Genomic DNA, 19844 nt, shown 5'->3' with positions numbered 1-19844 from the left:
ATTCAATTCACTTCCATTGTATAGGGCTAGAGGCAGAAATCTCAGTGGCTGAGAACATCAGCAAAGAAAAACCCAAATGATCTGCATGGCTTGATACCATCAGGGGTAAAGCGTTAATTAATTTGAGTTGTTGTTTTGATAACAAGAATCCAAAAACATTATCAGCTGGACCATGACGGGAAAAAGTTAATGCTATTAATTGCAACCCATTAGATATTCTTACAGTACAAACACACCTGCTCCTTTAACAAGCCTTTCTGATAAGGTAGAGGCGTCTGTGTTTATGCAGTGGGAGAAATATTGTGAATAATTGGGGAGTTGAGGCGCTGAATTCCTCCAGCATTAATCGAGCCTCTGAAATCTCTGATATTAGCTTCGCATGAATCATTGTTAATTCCCATGAATCCATTACTGTTCCATGTGCAACTAAAAATAGAGTCCTGATAAATCAATGGGGACACTCGAGAGTGAAGACGGGGGTTGATGCTGCCTGCTTCTGAAGCTTCCTTTTTTTTTTCCCGTACAGCACTATACCCCTTGCCTCTCATCAATAATTATTTCCCATAATTCACTCATAGATTCCTGTGTTACAACTGACGGGAGGAGGTACGACAGACCTTGAACAGAGCGTTTCAACGCAAACCCCTTCTAACTGAATGTGCATTCTTCACATTTGGACTTTGTCAAGGCCCTTTGATAGTGCGCAAAAACACAGTTTTTTTCCACTGCAGTATCCTTGACTTGAATATTTCTGTAATGACAGCGACCTCTTTTCTTGTTTACGCCAACAATGACAAGAGGTTTTTTGCCAATTTCCCTCCAAGTTGAAAGGAAGCCTAATCCATTTGAAATGGTGTGGCGATCTTCTCTGCCGATTGCATTGGTCACAGCTCAGCAAGCGCGCTGCCTTGTGTGGAGACGGTGACCCCCCGGACCTGCCCTCTTCTCTTGCTGCACTGAGAGCCTTCACAGACGACGGGCATTGCATGGCCTCACTCATGCACCGGGTGCAAGGGCAGACAGGTTCATCTGCACACAATCACAACGGACGGCCGCATCCCATTCCAATTGCATTTCCGTTCACGGGGGGAAAGATCCCGTGGTGCATATTACTGTGGCTGAGGCAAATTTAGCTGAAATGGAAGGGGAGATGGAAAAGGCTCACCTCTTACACTAATCGGCAAACAACACAGCGCCGGCTTCCTACGAGCATCCCCACCGAAAAAAAAATAGTTTCTAGATGACAGAGCAGCCCTGCCTGTCTCTGACAGAAGACAGTGAATTAATTAAGATAATAAATTGCACATGTCATATTTGTAATCTTTTCAATCTTTACTTAATGAGGTGGAACATGTGCAAGGGTGTGTTTCTGAGTAAAAGTTGTCTCGGATAAAGATGATACACCTTAAAAAAAAAAAGAAAAGAAATGCTCAACATTAAAAACTGAGCGATACTCAATGCTGACTGATATTTAATATATGTCATGTATACATTCATGCTTTCCCAGTCCTGTGTGGATTCACAGACAGACATGGAATGCAAATGAGGCTGAGAAGAAGCAACGAGAGCGAGACACAGAGCGAGGGACTCAGAAGTCTGCATATCTGATAGCAAAGCGCCCTGATTAGAATTTTGTCATGCCACAATTTACAAATTAAAATGAATTAGATCTTCCATGCCCTGACCTCCATTAAAAACACTTCATTGTTGATGAGCCATGATAGCATCTGCTATTGATTGGAGGAGCATCAGTATGGCCAATCCTGTCTCTTCACAAGGAGGTCATCCAAAGCAATTTAGGCATATTGAGAGATTGATCAGGGCAACGGAGCTGCCACTTGGGCCCACTCGAAGCGGAAAAAAAAGTCGGAGGTGTGACGCAACCACTCCCCGCTGCTCTGTGGGGGGAGCGTCTCAAATCTAAATGCTAATGGTTTCTTTAAGAGCCTGGCTGCCCTTTAACCACTACAGTCAGACGTGAGGGATGGCTCTCAGTGTTTCGACAGCTCCGTCTTGTTTTGACCCCTCCCCGGTCTCCTCCAACACCACCACCATGAAGACCCCATTGTCTGGATCCAACATCGTGTCAGAGGAAAATCACTGAGCACCTGCAACAGTAATACAATCCATTCTGTTTCATACGTTATCAACCTACCTGGTGGCAGACTGATGGTTAATTCTACCTCAACCACAGTGGACGCAATCTCAGAACCCATCGGCTAAGAGTCTGATGAGGATTTAGCCTCTGAGGGCAACGACCAATATTTCTGGGTTTCCACCGGTTATTGTTTACAGTCCGATTAGCAACGTGAGGCGTGAGAGTGGACCAGGCGGCAACCTCCAGTTCTGAAAGGTGAAGCCAATGTGGAAGTGCCTTAAACTTGCATCCTTTCTAACAGCCAGCAGGGGGCGACTTGTCTGGTTGCAAAAAGAAGTCTGATTGTATAGAAGTCTATGAGAAAATGACCCTACTTCTCACTTGATTTATTACCTCAGTAAACATTGTAAACATGAGTTTATGGTCTCAATCTCTCGTTTCAAGTCTTCTTCAATACAGCATGATGTTCATTTAGTAAATTATCGTCCCATTTAGAGTCAAATAGACCATAAAACAGGGTATGCTTTAGGGTGTGGCTACCTTGTGATTGACAGGTTGTTACCACGGCGTTGTCCGGTCTGGGAGTTGTCTATGTATTCGTCTTATATCTTTAACCTTTTCAAGGTGTATTTTCAGTTCATGAAAGTTAATTATAACCTTGTTTGGTCTTGCTCTTGTACTTAGTTCCACCCTCTTGTGTCACTTCTGATTGCAAAAAAACAAGATGGCGATGGCCAAAATGACGGACTTGAGGCTTCAAAACGGCAGTCACAAATCAACGGGGGATGTTTTAGTGACTATGTCCACTTCTTCTATACAGCCTATGTATAAATAATAATTTAATAATAAAAAGCTAAATCATCGTCAGACGATAGCCGATGGGTTCCCAGAATGCATTCCGCCTCTTTTGCTCTCTACACAGATTGTTTACCTGCATGCAACCAAAGCCTGCCCAAATACCATTGGTCAATACTACTCGGACTACAAACAGACTACAAACGGAAACCAGAACGCATCTGATACCAAAATCTTGTCTTGTTGCCTACAGATTCTGCATACAGTATGAATGCATCATCGGTTTATAAAGATAATAGTGGATCCTAACCGAAAATTACTCTCAGCTCCCCGTTTAATACAGTTAGTTGTTTTTTTCTTGGGCTAAAAACACAAATTTGAAATACTTTATGTGGTATTTTTGTACTTACATTGAAAATGCATTCTTTTCAAAGCCCTAAACAAATTAAGAAGAAGAAGAATTTAAACTCACAAACCTTTCACATTCACTGAAAAGTTTAATATGAGTAAACATTTCTCAAATGTTTATCTTTCTTGCCTAGAATTTATTCACAAGGTCCATTAAAAATATCTTGAGGATTGTTTCTTGTTTGTTTATGTTTTGGTCTACTTAAACTCTTCATTGAGTGAAGCCCAATAACACATATTTGAATGAAATGACTTCCATCAATGACACAGTTATAATCGCTCACCGTTTTGCTCTGACACCTAGAAAAAAAATACATCCTGAAATCCTGTTGACATGTATTGAAGGAATATCATGAAAATAAAAAGAAAATAAAAAAAAAATAACTAAGATGTAATGAATGTCTCATTTATAAATTATTTACCAAAACTCTGATGACAATGCCTCCACGAAGGGCGAACCATGTCCAGATCTTTGGAGGATTATAATTTAACTTTAAACATCACCATCAATCACAAAAGAAACGTGTCAGACGGGCCTCTGAGGATGTGAAGTGAAACGGTTACCTGTGCAACCTTGGTCTGTGAAGCGTAGCAAAGGTCATATGCCTTTTATTGAACACTATTGAGGACATGCATGAGCAACAATAGGATTGTTCAGGTACAATAAATGTGTGGATTTAGCTATTTTTTTGCAATTTAGTACAATTTAAAAATATACATTTAAAAAGAAATGACATTTTAAGAGAAGTAAATGAAAGAAAATCCCTTCAGCAGCAGCTTCATCTGGAGAGCATGTGCAGTTTTTTTGCTGAATATTACGTTTACTGTTTTTCTCATTGAGTTGAAGGGAACATTTTATATTACTATTCTCTTGGGCACGTTTCGTTTTGTGATCCTGCACCCAGCAGCATGACTAAACTGCTACCACTGACAGTGATGTATTTTGTTTGTGCTATGTTATACTACTAGTACTTCTTTACTTTTACAGAAATCTTGTGGCATAAGCAACTATTCAAGGAGAAACATGCCCCTAGTGGTCAGAGGAGGGTAAAAGTAAAAGCTGTGGAAGCATGCACAGCCACAGAGGGTGTTTGCTTGTCATGAGGGACCGTGAAAAATCTGACCAACGAACCTACAATTTACACAAAATTGACAATTTGCGGAGATCATCTCACATTTGCCTCTTTTAACCTCTATCTTTAACAGCGTAATACTTATGCAGTACCTGCTGGAAGTGCATCAAAGACAGATTGTATCATATGCCTATTGTGGGCTTCACCATGGTAACAGAGATCAGAAGGCAAAGGTCATGCAAAGCGTTGGTAGAGGTGTCGCTCGGCAAGGCCAAGGTGGGGGCGGGAAAAAACCTCCACATGGGCCTTTTTCCATACACTGAGCACGCTCATCATCTCCTGTCCTCCAGCAGCTCCCTGCAAGGTTAGTGAGAGTCAATAAGCCTTCAGCAAAGGTTAAGGAGACCTATAAGGTAGATATTATGCAAACAGCGATCTCTCTGGATCCAGCAGAACCACAAATAGAGTGGCATAACCGTCTTTGTTCATTTTCCATCTGAAAGTAAATCACAGAAAGGTGCTCCGTTTTCCTGCATGACTGGCTTATGAATTCAATATGAGCCATCTATACACTTTGAAGGAGAGAACTTTGTGAATACACAAACTGAAAGACAGCATATCAAATGTCATGAACTGGCAGTCTCTCACAAAGAACAATCATTATTTGTTAATCCCTCTTCAAGGAAATTCAGATTTTGCTATAGATTTTAAAATGCAGGGAGCTGATAGATTCCTTTATCATTGAGCAGTGACTCATTCGTTAGTCGAGGTGCTTCTGACAGTTCTGGCGCAGGCTGTTTTCATAGCTATATATATATATACCACAAAATCAATTTGTATGTAATCCATGTAATTGTGTACTAGGAAGTGTAAAGGGCAACAAATGCCGCATAGGGAGGAGGTTGGGGTGGATGGGAAAACACCAGACTTTGACCCAGGAGACCGGTATTCATGTCCCGTGTGAAACCAGAAGCCAACGTTGATTTGCCACGTAATTTACGTACTAAAGTTACGCCACTTCCGGTGCGGCATAACTTAACCACAATCTTTTCCTAAACCTAACTAAGTCGTTTTGTTGCCTAATCCTAACCAAATTGTTTTCTGTAAGACGGAAGTTCATTTTGAAGACTGGAATGGAAATTGACGCTGGACATTCATAGGAAAACGCCACCGTAGTTCTCCTACACGCTTGGCACGTAGGAGAAGTTTCAGCTGGTTGCAATTTGCAACCTCACCGCTAGATGCCGCCAGATCCTACACACTGCAACTCTTAAGATTTGACCTGATTTGTGAGTGTTCATGTTTGGGTATGGCAATGATGGGGCACAAAATGAGTGGTGATAGTTAAAATAAATAATCTGCTTACTTAAGGAAATGCACAGAGTACTGAACAGTGGGGGAGGACGTTTTCAGATCCTTCACGTAAAGCTAGAGTCAGTAATGTTGAAAAACTAGCAAGAGTACGCTAGATTTAAAAATATGATCCAACTGAATAACCCAGCAGTGTTGCCAACTCTTTTTTAAGAGAAAGTGAGAAAGTCGCCAAGTCAGCAACACTGACAGCCTGTCCCTTCAAGCCTCCCTCCAAAGCCATTCCCCCAAAATTAGCATTATGAACGTAAACTATGAACATGGCTATTGTTAGTACTCACAGCTGTCAAGCTAGCAGCTTGTGGAAGACTCTGTTCGATGACGAACAATGAGTGCACGGGCAGAGTGCACGCAGGTAGACAGTAATGAAATGATTGGACGGGTTTATTACAGTCCTGGGAAATAGATAAATACATTAAAAAAATAATGCAAATAAATACATAAATGAATAAAATGGAAAATGGAAACAGAAGAGTAAATACATAAGCGAAAAAATAAATAAAGAAGCAAATTAAAACAGAAACACCATTTATCTCACATTCTATCAATTAATTAATGGCTACATTTATTTATTGAGTCATTTATTTATTGAGTCATTTATTTTTGATTTTGGCAACTTCTGTCCTCCATAAAAAAATGCTGGCAATAGGTAAAATAAATAATCTGCTTATTAAGAAAATACACAGAGTACTTAACAGTGGTGGAGGAAGTATTCAGACATACTAATACCAAACTGTACAAATACTGAAAATGTCTTAATTAAACATATTAAAACTGTGACTGTTATTTATTAAGTAATCATTATTTTCATTATGGATTAATCCGCGGATTATTTTCTCCATTAATCGATTGATTGTTTGGTTAGTAAAAATAGTGAAAATGAGAAATGCTGTCCCAATGACCCAGAGGCCAAAGTGAAACCTTCACAATGTTTGATTAGTACAAACCAACAGTCTAACCCTCTAAACTATTAACTACTATTACTCCTATACTATTAAAATAATTAAAAAGCAAATGTTCACACTTGAGAAGCTGCAACCATGAGACAATTTAGCAAAAATACTTTATGTCAACCCATTAATATACTTGTACATTTCCATATGTTTGTGTGCAATTTTAATTTGTGAAGTAACTAAAGCTGTCAGATAAAAGTAGTTCAGTAACAGGCACAATGTTTCCTCTCTGACATGTAGTGCATGAGAAGAAAATACTCAAGTAAAGTACAAGCACCTTAAGTGTGTACTTAAGTACAGTCCTTGAGTAAATGTCCTTGGTTACATTCCACTACTGGTACTTAATGCTCAGAGGAAGCACATCCTAACTTCTCAAACTTGGCTGTTTGTCCTCCATCTGAGGTTTATTGTCCTGTAAATGTCAGAGGATTAATTAACAAATGTTAAGACTGTAAATCATATTCATTGTGAAGATGATGATGATTATTAAACATTGCTCAGAGAAACCACAAAAACAAACAGGAGTCACGCCAAAACTCCAGCAACCTGTCATCCCCTGATCTGAAGCCACAATAGAGATTCACTATCGACGTTCTCTCTTAAAAAACATCCACAGATGTTTCACCTGCTGCACATGCTCATTCAACACTTCAGGTATTCTGTGCGGGAAACTGATTAGCAACAGTGGTTTCATAAAGAAGGCAACATATTGCACAAGGTCTGAGCCAAACTGACGATTTCTTTCTATGCTGTTTCTGTCCGACACCGGCTCTGTTTGGCTTGCTTACTCTGCTCACATATAGAAAAATGTGACTTAGTTATTTTCTCTCCATTACCGGCTACTGTTGCCTCAAGGGGACCGAAGAGGTTTAAAGCAAATGTCACAGATTTGAGTAAGAAGTGGGGAAAGTTATGCCCATATTGCTTATAGAATTCAAGTCCTGGAGCCCTGGTTCCAGACTTTATCGGCTTGTGTTTATACTCTATATGTCTGTGAGCACTTTTCAGAGTATCTCATTTTAAGTTTTCTGAGTCCCAAAAATTAATATGTATTCCAGAAGAAAAGATATGAGAAAAGTCATAAATAATAAACATAATTCTGAGCAGCATAAATGTTTTTTTTTCCCGCTTCTTTGCCATCTTTCTAATTATCTCTCAATCCCTCACATTTATTTTGTGACCCCTTGGGTGCTTCTGACCTTCAGGTCGGGAACTACTGTCCTGGAACACACTACGCCCCTTTTAACCATAATATATATCAGCCCGGTCTCATTCCCAGGGCGTCAAATACGGAGGCTTTGTCACCGCCGTCAATGTTTCGATACCGCCGCACAAGGACAGCCTTTAGCGCTGGTATGAAACGCACCAGGCTTCACGTTAACTACTATGTAAACCCATCCACGGCAACAATAAACGCTCAGAGAAAGTGGTTAGAGAGTGTGGTGACATAGTTTGAACAGTGAAAATAGACACACCGGGCGGGTGGGAGGGGAGGTGGATGGGTCCAACAAACATAGGGAGACCGCTGTTTGTGTCCCGTGCGTCACTTTACAATCAGCTGTTCGTTCGTGTCCCATGTTTACAACATTCAGTGTCATTTTCACTGTAGAAACATAGTAGTTTTAAGCCCAACTACAGTATGTAGTTCTTTCCTAAACCTAACTATAGTGGTTTTATTGTTGAATCCTAAAGTGACGCCCAGAACTGTGACAAAGTTGCGGTATGTGACAAGTTGGGATAAGAACATATCAGCCCGGTCTCACCAAATGGTGTATGAATGACAGAGCAATTAGTATTCATATCGCGTCCAATCACAACGCCGTTCCTGTCATTTCACGCCATGTAGTCGGTACTGACTGCAATGTAAACGCTTTCATATGAATATCGCTCAGAGTTAGTGACGTAGAGGAAAAAGTGAGAATGACCGCTTATGGTGGATGGATCCAACAAACACAGGACTTTCAACCAGGAGACCGGTGTTCATGTTGAGTTATTTTGAAGTTACGTTAGTGATGTTTGTGATGTGTTTTCCGTACTTTTGTTACATTGTTTCAGTACGTATTGTACTTTGTTTACATACTCATTTTAAACCCAACCATGACGTTTTTCCTAAACCTAATGTAGTTTTGTTGCGTGACAGAAATGACACGTGAAAAGGCTAAAATGTCCTTGTAATGTTGTGCTATTTAGACGTCTTCCTAGGAGATCAAGTTGATGAATGACAACAATTTGTAAGTCATTTCACGTGCAATAACAACGGCGTTCTTGCTTTTGCCGTCTGTCATGACTGCAATGTAGATGCATCCGCGTGAATATAAGTTATGTAAGTGCAGTGTGTGAATTGTTTTCCATACTTTCCATGTACTGTATGTTATGTTTATGTAGTATTGTACTTATTTTAAGCCCAACCGTGATGTCTTTTCTAAACCAAAGTGGCTTTGTTGAGTAAACATAACGAGTATTTCACTTTAACAACGTGCCGGGAACTGACACGCGAAAAGCCTAAAATGCGTTATCTTGACTGGCGGAATGTCCTTAAAAGGTTGTGCTATTTATACGCCTTCCTGTGCGATCAGGTTGTCTATATATATATTAAACAACTTGCAAATGTCAATCCGATGAAAATAGACAAATTATGTGTATAATTGGCTCAGTGTCAGCTGTACAGAGCAAAGCTCAGTAACTCTACGAAATCCTCCAAAAACCACACGGAATACAAAGATCTCTCCCAGTTTTTGCACAGATTACACATGTATTCCAGCTGCAGAGACACTGGAGGTAATCCAGGGAAACTTTGTGAGCGTGAGAAGCTTTTTGGTCTCCATATCTCTGTGATGGAATTATGTGTACTGAAATTAGAGTGTAAATTTGAATGAAACCTCTAAGCGAGATCAGTGGGTTCTTGGCAGCGAAGGGGGAACACAACAGGATTCTCGCACATATGCCGTGCACATCCGTGAGAAGCCCAGCAGGCTGCCAACAACAAAGTGTTCATCACTCTCCACCCACTCTTTTTCATAACACAGAACAGAAAATAAAAATCCCCACAGTATCGGAGTGAGCCCGACCAATCAGTGTTGAGGATCAAAAAGCAGACGTTCAAGGAGAATGAAATGCCCCCATTGATTGGCCGCGCCGCTTTGGTCCCCCCTGCACAGTCCTCCAATCGATACCTGAGAGATAAGCAGCCGTCAGCTACTGATATTGGTGATGTATAACCGCCGTGGCTGCGCGGCGACTGATGACTTCTTGCCGCCTTGGTCAAGACTCACTGGAGCACCTCAGGCCAGCACGCTAAGGGCAGAGCCAAACCAAGCAACCGAGATCCCACTCGTCAGCTGTCAAACCAAACCGCCCTTTATTCATGTTAGTCATCTCCTATAATATGACCCTCTCCTTTTCATTAGCTGACATCCCACCTGTGCGCCGGCTAATCAGCTGGGGTTAAACCTTTTGCGAGGCGAGAGTCAAGCGCAACACGGCAACAAGGATAAATTATCTGAAAAGGAACCGCTGTTATCGCTCTGTTTGTTTTTCAAAAGACAATGAAATAAATAAATGAAAGGGGAGAAAAAAAAAAAAAGGTTCAGAGAAAATGAAATGATGGTGTGGCGGTGTTTTGTGAAATTGTGCTGTCAAACGTTTCTCCTTTCTAATTTCCTGGAGCGCAGATGATGGAGCATGTGTGCTGACAGCTGAATCTGATAAAAAAAAAAAAGAGAGACTTCGCCTCTTTTTCCACCTCGCGAGCATTTATAAGCGACATTTATAAATATAATAATAAAACAATTAGTCTGTGGCAAATGACAATTGACAGATACCGTAACCCTGCGTGCACTGTACATTTTCTCACTGTGGTCATTTATTAAAGTGTCAAGGCTGACAGACATAAATACAAAACACTGTGATTGAGAGAAACTTAACATACTGTTTATTTACAAGCACAGTTGCTATTTGAATGGTGCTTATTTATACTTTATGGAACCAGTAGAAGCCTCAAACGATATTCAAATTAACTCTATTAAATCTCCTATATGATGTATTGACTTTTCAATGAAGCTGCTACTCTGTTTGGAAACTTACAAAGGTCTCAGAGCAGGCATGTGTGTCTGTGTGTGTCTGTACGTTTGATGGGACCGTCCCAGCACAACTGTCACTTCGCTCCCCTGTTACAGGTGCTCCACACAGGGGAGCTGGCAGCTCTGACGGACGCCTCCTCCTAGGGATTTATGGGAAATGACAGCTCCCGCTAAATAAAGCCGAAGTGGCCGGGGAAGGGAAGACAACGGAAGTTCCAAACCATGAGCGCACAGGGCTGACACTAGCTGAAATTTATTTCCTCCGCTCTGCCTGGCAATTTAGTTGGAAATGTGCTATTCATACTTTCAGGCCTGGAGAGAGAGAGAGGGAGAGAGAGAGAGAGACAGAGAGAGAGAGAGAGAGAGAGAGAGAGAGAGAGCCCCACCCTTAATCTACTTCCTCTGTTTGGGGTAATGGTCTACGAGTTTTTTCTGCCAGCGAAAAAATCACATTTCTTACATGGCTGCCTCTTGATGAATTATTTCACATTTCACTTACTTACCTTTTTAAAAGTTAATCTACATCAATAACGTTAAAGGAAAATTTCACAGCTACAAATGAACAGTTCCCCTTATTCAAACTCGAAAGGTGTGGAGCGTCTGGGCTGCTTAAAAAAGTCCATTTCAAACTTCATCATTTAACCGTTCGACAGCATATCTGAATGCACACGGGCCGGCCCCGGCGTTTTTGATTTTCTACTTATTTAAATATGGACCATCTTTAATTGAGCAGAAACTGCTGTGGAGAACAGTGCTGAACTAATACTGAGGCTGAAATATCATTACGCTGATGGAAGCCGGGCTCTCTGACTTTTATTGGCAGCTCCCGAGCTAAATGCGTGGTTCAATTCAGAGGCGGCCATAGCTGCAGAGGCAAAGTAATCGACTTTGGGACAAAATGGTGTGGAAAATGACGTGTAGGCCCTCGCCTAAAGCCAACCTGGTGCGGGCAGAAATCTATCAGTCAGGTGCACACCAACATTGGCATTTTCACAAATGTGATTTAGTCGACGATACTGGAGAGCTGATGTGCTGGACCAGTGCTTCTGGTGAAAGAAAACTACTATTTCAAGCCATGCAATCTGCCGCTCCTGCTGCTGAAAATGTCTGTGCATTTGGTTCGGTTTGAACTCAGATACAAACAATGTTTTACATCAGAAAACCCTGCAGTGTATCACAGCTTATTTAGGTCAAAGTAACCTGAACCTTGCGAGCATTTGACTCTGAATTTTAAATCTCTAACCTCATTCAAGTCATCTCTTTCCTCCGCCTGTAGAAAAATCATTCCTTTGTTTTGAGATGAACACAGATCCACTGCTGTTCCACACTACTGTGCAGAGTATTTTTGGCTCTGTGCTGCCAAAGTTTGGACACAGCCATTTATAATTCTCTCGCAAGGAAAGCAGCTTGCTTCTTTTTTCCAAACAGACTCCATGGGATACAGACTGGTCCGCGCTGTCATGTGGTGTGCTCGCAAAAATCACATTATTTTTAAGCAGCTCAAGCTTTAGCGAGCACCAAAGCCAAAACGGCCTCGACCAGTAAACCAAACATTAATCGTCACAATTAAACAGCAATTATGTAAAAGACCTTTCTTGCTTTGGGGAGTGTCTCAACCCTTACATCGGCTTCTAAACCTCAGATTCAGAGTGTGTCTCTCCCAGCAGCGAGCCTGGAGGAGCAACAGTCACACCCACACACTTGCGCACACACACACACACACACACATGCACTCACAGAGCCACAGAGCAGATCAAGTGTGCCTGGAGAGCTCTATAGAGAGGCCAGTTTTCCTCATTAGACCGTGTGTGCACCACTCTCCAAAAAACCCCTCACTCTAATCACTGTCACCAGACCTCGGCTGAAAAACAGATAATTAATGTTGGGCCCTGCCTCAGTCGGCTTCCATGCTAAACAGCTCCGTGCACATATGTGCGCGCATGTGTGTGGGTGTCTGCATGTTTGTCTATTTGGAGTCTGTCGATGTAGGAGGCCCCCCCGGGGACCGCGGATGCTCAAGCCATCCACAACAACGATTTCTCTCAGGCTCGCATAAGCTCACAGAAGAACAATTGTACACCAGATAAATGCACAAATTTTACAGAAGGAACATCCCACTGTACCACAAAAGCCGTCTGCTCGCTCCCGCTTCGTGGCGTCTCTTCGTCTTTAGTCGCCGGTTTTGTAACGTCTCGTCCCCTTTTGCTCCAGGCCTGCCCTTTTATTTCCCCTTCACCCATTTATTAAATGGAATGGACTTCTTAATCGTGTGCTTTGCCGAGCAGATTTATTTATGTTCCTTTTTTTTCCTTCCTAAAGGCAGTTATTAATATCATAAATATTTGATGATACTTTGCATGACCCTGCAGAGAATGACACAGAGAGGTAATGAAGGTTAACGCTCGGGGTAGAGGCTGATTAAATGGCGACTGAGTGGCAAAAGCCCACCCAGGGCTGCTATAAACTTTCTAATAAAATGGACTAAATAAACACTCTGTTCACAGCACAATTTCTGTCCAGGACAACTTTAACAAGGTAATTCACACAAACATGTTTTTTTTTTTTTTTTACTTACCCCCAGTGATAGCTAACCATGTGAATAGTTTTGGTTTATTTGCCCTGGCTTTGCGATATATCTGTCTAACTGCCTCCTAAAACCATGGAGGTGATTGGAATTTCACGTGTGGCGCTCACAGCTTTGAAAAAGGACATTTGACTCAATAATCAACAGACACTACTGGTGACAGTTTCCATTACAGCAGAATGGATTAATCAACTTATTTATTCGTCAATTCACAGAAAATGAATCTGCATTATATTTTAAAGGTCTTATTGATAACATTTTTATGTAGACGAATATTTAAAAAAAAAATACATCCACAGAGCTTTTAGAAAAGTGCTGAAAAAAAGTATGGCTTTTCCTAAAAAATATTATTATGATTGTGAATTAATCCTTTTAAAAATGTTGGCGGGTCCAAAATTAATGTTTTGTTTATCTCTCTGGAAGATATCTGGTTTGGTTCCCACTTCTAACAAAGCTTGTGAGCCAATAGTAAAATGATGTTGTTATTGTGGCATCTCTGGGTCATCAGTTAGTGTGGAAAAAACAGATAAATGGATGAGATTTACGGTAAGTGCCTGGCAACGACTTGTTATGAAGTAAATGCAATGGAACGGGGGAGGGAGAATGCTACAACTAGAGGCTGAATGGTATCAATGTTATCAATTAGCATTTTTAATAATCAAGTAATCATTTAAGTATTTTTTTTTAAAGCAAACATTCACTGGTTCCAGCTTCTCAAATATGAATATTTTCTGGTTTTCTTAGTCTTATATGACAGTTTTGGATATTTTAAGAAGTTAGCATGGTTTCTGGGAACTTTTGATATGCATTTTTTTTTCTATTTGCTAGCATGTTAAAGACCAGATGATTAATTGATTTATCATAGAAATAATCAGTAAATCAATTAATCATGAAAAACATTGTTATGCTGAAAGCCCATTCAGGAAAAAGTAACCAGAACATCACTAGGACATCTTTTAAGACACATTGTTATTGTTCTTAAATGTAATTTTTCAATGTTTTGAGCACCAAATTGTATTTGGCTGGTGGCAGAAATCTTAAGTCCCTTTCCAAGTGGACAAAAAAAAACACCAACACCCACTAACATTTGGCTTTTGTCTTCAGTGTGAAAGGTTGCAATCAACATTTATTCCCAGGACAAATGACTGCAGCAGTCCTGGGTATTTATCAGCTCCAACTCCAATCAGCAGTAATGAAAACATGACACCTGAGTGGACAGACACAACTCGGTCGCACGAAAAGGAGTATGAATGACACGATAATTCGCAAGGCATTTAGTGTGCAATAAGAACAGCTTGCTTGTGGCGTGTTATTTGTACGCCATGTAGTCTGGACTTTCAACCAGGAGGCCAGTGTTATTTTTTTGTAAGTTACGTTACATTGGTGACGTGGTTTTTTAGTGAAGTTTGTGACGTGTTACGTTGTTTCCGTACGTACTTTGCTTAGTTTACGTATTTATTTCAAGGCCAACCATGATGCTTCTTCTAAACCTAACTAAGTGGTTTTGTTGCATAAACCTAACCGCGGACCTTACCGTAGTTTTGTTGTGTGATGTACAAATGACACGGGAAAATCTGCGTACAAATGACATGGGAAAAGCCTAAAATAAAATATATCCTCATGAAACGCAGAATGTCCTTGTAATGTTGAGCTTTATTTTTACGCCTTCCCATGAGATCGGGTTGACAGACACACTAATTATCGCCCCTTTTCCAGTGCTTTTTTTGTCATCTCAGCCTCAAATTCTGTCCATTTCTGTCCAAGCAGCGCTCAAAATCGTTCCAAATAAGTCGGCAGCGAGTTTGAAGAGAGACTGAATAAGTAAGAGATATAAAAAAAGAAGTAACCACTGTAACATTTTCACTGTTTACTAACCCTGTTTCCTGGTGTGTTGAACAGGACAACAGAAAGGCTACTTGTCTATTGGCAATGGGAAAGGAGTCTATTGACTATTTTTAGCGGTGTTTGAAAAAATGGCATTTGCACTTTTGGTGGAAAATGGGTATTAGAGACAGATATCTCAAAATCCAGACAAATATAACCAAAACTATCTGCATGGATAGAGAACATTACACATGAATAAGAAAATGCGTGTGAACTGACCCATGCTGCTGGTATAGAAACTACTTTGTGATAGGACTGGGCAATGTATCGATAATATATTGATATCTTGATATGAGACTGGATATTGTATTAGATTTCAGATATCGTAATATGGCATAAGTGTTGTCTTTTCTTGGTTTTAAAGGCTGCATTACAGTAAAGTGATGGAATTTTCTGAACTTACCAGACTGTACTAGCTGTTCTACTATTGGCCTTTACCCACTTAGTCATTATATCCACAATACTGATGATTATTTATCAAAAATCTCATTGTGTACATTTTTTGTGAAAGCACCAATGGTCAACAACAATATGTAATATCGTCGCAATATTGATATTGAGGTATATGGTCACAGATATCCTGATATTTGATTTTCTCCATATCACCCTAGCCCTACGTTGTGAGATCAAACTATAATGTTTTTGTGTATATGTAAAACCCTGCGATTGGTGTCATATATTAATCCTCCTGTATTCTGTCAGAAGCACTTTGCCAAGAAAATTATCTTTCTCACAAAGGTTTTTTGAGGAAAGGTTGTCCTTCCCAGGCTCACTCAACAAATCAATTCTGCTTTTTGGCTTTCCACCAAGTGAAAATTTTCAATATTTGCTACACATGTCCTTCATCATTGAATTGTGGTATTCACAAGGTTTTTGAATAGGCTGTGTATCCCATTGTCTAAAAAGAAGCAAACAGAGCCCCACAAAGCACCAATTACAGCGTCAACTTTCCTACTCGGCAACACAAGTAGCACTGCATTTGAGTCAAGACTGGAAAAACATATGATGGTTTTGCAATTGTAATCAACATCGTTTAAATGGTAACAAGTTGGCAAATTAGTAAATTCCGTCACTCAAGATGTGCAATTACTGGCAGCTAATACCCCAAAGTCAGGTGGAGATTTCCGGAAAATAAATGAAAACACCCAGAAGGAGATCAAACCATATCTTCCAGTAGACATAATTTAATCAGCGAGGTATCTGAATATTTAAAGAGCTCTAGCATACAACATTTATTGATTCTCTGAATGTGTCTTTTATACATTCAGATGTGTCCGGATACCTCAACAAAATGATTTGAAGCTGACATGTATAATTTGACCTTGTCAGAAGCTGATCTCCTTCCCCCCACATTTCCTAGTGCATGCTGTGTAATTGAGCCTTCAGGGAGAGTGGAAAGACTATCTGGCCCTCGCCTTGTAAGGATCCCCATTGATGATCAGGACTGGTTACCAACCATCTAATCAATAAGTGCAGATACGCGAGGCAGATAGTCATAAATATAGGGTGACAGTAACTTATCTTCTCTTTGCGAGCCGTTTAATAACTGCAAAGATCACTGACTTACATTAACATCACCACTGGAGTGAAAGATATATGTAATTAAATATGTTTCCTGCCATAAAAGGCTATTAACTTGAATATATTCCTCAACAATGAAACGTACAACGTGGGAGCAGATATATTTAAATCGACGGTCAGAGACCAAGTCAGAAGCAGACGGTCGCTCTGCATTTAAATTACAGGATTTTTTGGTGAAAGCCACAGGCAAATCCAAAATGAAAGTTGCATTAATTTAGAGAGTTTAAATTACTTTTTGTGATGTAGCTTTTGTAATCTCCCTGTGCCCACGAATATCACAGCTTTGATGGTTGTTATAGGTGACGCAGCACGGTCAGTGGAGTTACACTTTCTTATGTAGGACACCGAATCAGTTCAACTCGAACTAATCAGCCCTCCTTGCATGGGGAAAAAAGAACGACAGAGGAGGGAAAGGATAGATAATTGTCTTGTTTACCTTGATTTAACATTGTGTGTCTGTGTGTGTGAGGGTTAAACCACAAGGGTTCAGTAAATTTGCCAAGGCCAGACAGAGAAGGAAGTGAGTCTCAAGCTTTTCATTCACTTCTGCTGACACATCGGCGACCAGAGGCTCGTTGGGCCTCGAGAGCCATTGATGTGTCACTTCACATTTCTAACAGTCAAGATCAATCCCTCATTTAGATTCAGCAACGTGGAAAGCATAAAGAAATATCACCTATAGGGGCTAAAACACGCCAGAAAATCATTAAGAATTATAAATGAACAACAGAGAAATAGAAAATGACGAGAAGGCGAACTAAAAAACAACTAAAATGAGGTGAATTTTAAGCAGAAAGCAGGCGCATGTTATACCACATCATAAAAATGCAAATGCCGTACTTCTCACTCCAGGAGTTTATAGACCCAACAACAAATCTAATATACTGTGGTGGTGTTTAACATATATATCTTTTCATTTTCAACATTTGCTCATCAGATTGTCGGAGCAAAAGTGAGGCGCCAACACACAATATCCTGGGCCTCGCAAATGTAATATAACCTGGATTGCAACGGGCCGGTGTGATGCAGCTGTGGCATTAGGGCCAATGGGAGCTCTTTAAATGAGAGAGTGGCCGTAAACACCGCGTCTACTTTCCCCCCTCGCCGGCATTACTAGCGGAGCTGATGACAAGTGGCGAGCAGCCCCTCCAGTGCCTTTAATACAGCGGGAAGCGTTCTCCAGGGGAAATGCAATCTGTGTCCTCTGTACAGATCCACTGTCTGCACTTCCCCGCATGTGAGCCGCTATCATATTATACTCCCCGCTCTCGAAATGGGAGAAGGAAATAGGAAATCGCCTCGGCCAGAGATGAACCAGGAACATAATCAAAAAATAGTGTGGCGCAAACGGCGCAGATCAGCCCGGCATGCAGACCTCCCCCCGGCTGAGCGCTAAACAATAAGCAGTGGGGATTGCTCGGGATGCTTGTGCCATTGAGAGGAAAGTACGCCCCCTTTTTTTTTTTTACCCCGCAGGCATCTATTGGCTTATAGCAGCTTATGCGTTTAAGATGGGAGATAAGAGCAGGGACGTTTCCCTCATGTTGTGATCCAGCATGCCTATATTGCCAATAAAAAAACAGCAGAACTGCACAGACAAAAGAAGCTCACAACAGGAGGCGGGTGCATGTGAAACATTATTCAGTTGACCTTGCATATTGTCGGGGTGATTTTTCATCTGAGCCAAACAAAGAAACATAAAAATGCACTGTTGACTTGTGGCAAGAAGCGTAAAAAGTGAATCCATTAAAGTAGGGGGAAAATGTCACACACATATTGTAAAAGTATAAAACACTTTTTTGCTGGATTGTTTTTTGTTTTGCACTTAAATACAGGACAAAGCTCCAAATCCAAACAGCACAACATGCACATGTTAAGATAAAAACACACACACTTCTTTGACTGTTACTGTGCCTGCCTGAAAAAGACAAAGACACTTGAGCAGTGGATGGATGTGCGAGTATGTTTTTTGGTGTGTAGAGTTAAGTCACTGTGTGTGCCGGACACGTGTGCGTGTGTGTGTGTGTGTGTGAGAAAGACTAGGTGTGTGTGACAGCGTTAAGCCTGAGTGAGAGGTGAAAGGACTGCTGTACTCACAGTTGTGCTCTTGTTTCCCTGTGGTCTGTCGGCGTGTCAGAGTTTCATCCTCTCAGCATCTCTCCCTGGGCTGGGCTTCCTCTTCCTCTTCTGACCAAAAGGTGTGAGGAGGAGGAGGAGGAGGAGGAGGAGGAGGAGGAGGAAGAGGAGGAGGAGGAGGGAATGCACGGATTGAACGCAAAGGAATGAAAACCAGAGTGAGAGAGAAAGAGAGAGAGAAAGAAGAGGAGGAGGAGGAGGAGGGAGTGTGAGTGAGTGTGAGAGAGAGAGAGAGAGAGAGAGCGCTGTGGGTAGAGGGAGGGCGAGCGGTGGCCTGCGATTGGCCTGTCAGTCCGGGAGAGGGAGCGTCGGTCTCGGCGGTGTCAGGGTGGCGGGCTGCCTGCACCCCAGTCGGTCTGCGGCGTCTCCGATTTTAAACGCCTCGAGAAGAGCCGGTCGCGCGGATTCCTACGGCGCACACGCTCGCTGGCTGCCTCACGACTCACACACTCTGCATCCACATCACACAGAGAGAGAAAGAGAGAGAGAGAGAGAGATTGAGGGAAGAGGAGGAGGAGGAGGAGGAAGAGGAGGAGGAGGGATGATAGAGTGAGGCAGACAGATTCAGAGGGCCGATGACAGCTTCAAGCTGAAGCTTCTCCTTGGCTCCTCATCAATGACAGGTACTGAGGAACAAGAGACAGAGGGAGCCCCCCTCCTCCCATTCACACGCCTCTACACACACACACACACATTCATGTACACACACACAAATCACTCCTCCACATCCAACCCCCCCCCCCCTCCTCCTCCTCCTCCTCTTCCTCCCCTCCCCATCTCAATTACCATGGCCGCGGCAGATGTATTGGGCTTGTCAGCTCTCAAGCAAGGCTGTGGAGGAGATGTGGGGCTAACTTATCTCATCTAATTTAACCCAGCTAT

General features: G+C 41.5%; 1 protein-coding gene across 2 annotated transcripts in view; it reads right to left on the bottom strand.

The window, feature by feature from the left end:
• Positions 1-19448, bottom strand: part of LOC119501436 (RNA binding protein fox-1 homolog 3-like) — a 466701-nt gene extending 447253 nt beyond the window's left edge. For both annotated transcript variants that reach the window (XM_037791780.1, XM_037791782.1), the window contains exon 1: positions 18924-19448. The gene's annotated coding sequence lies outside the window, so the exon portion shown is untranslated. The remainder of the gene's footprint in view (positions 1-18923) is intronic.
• Positions 19449-19844: the final 396 nt, after the last annotated feature.

This window comes from Sebastes umbrosus, chromosome 14 (genome assembly GCF_015220745.1).
Source record: "Sebastes umbrosus isolate fSebUmb1 chromosome 14, fSebUmb1.pri, whole genome shotgun sequence".
NCBI classification, from domain to species: Eukaryota; Metazoa; Chordata; class Actinopteri; order Perciformes; family Sebastidae; genus Sebastes; species Sebastes umbrosus.
The sequence above is the reverse complement of the archived record's forward strand: the minus strand, read 5'-3'. Positions and strand labels throughout refer to the sequence as shown.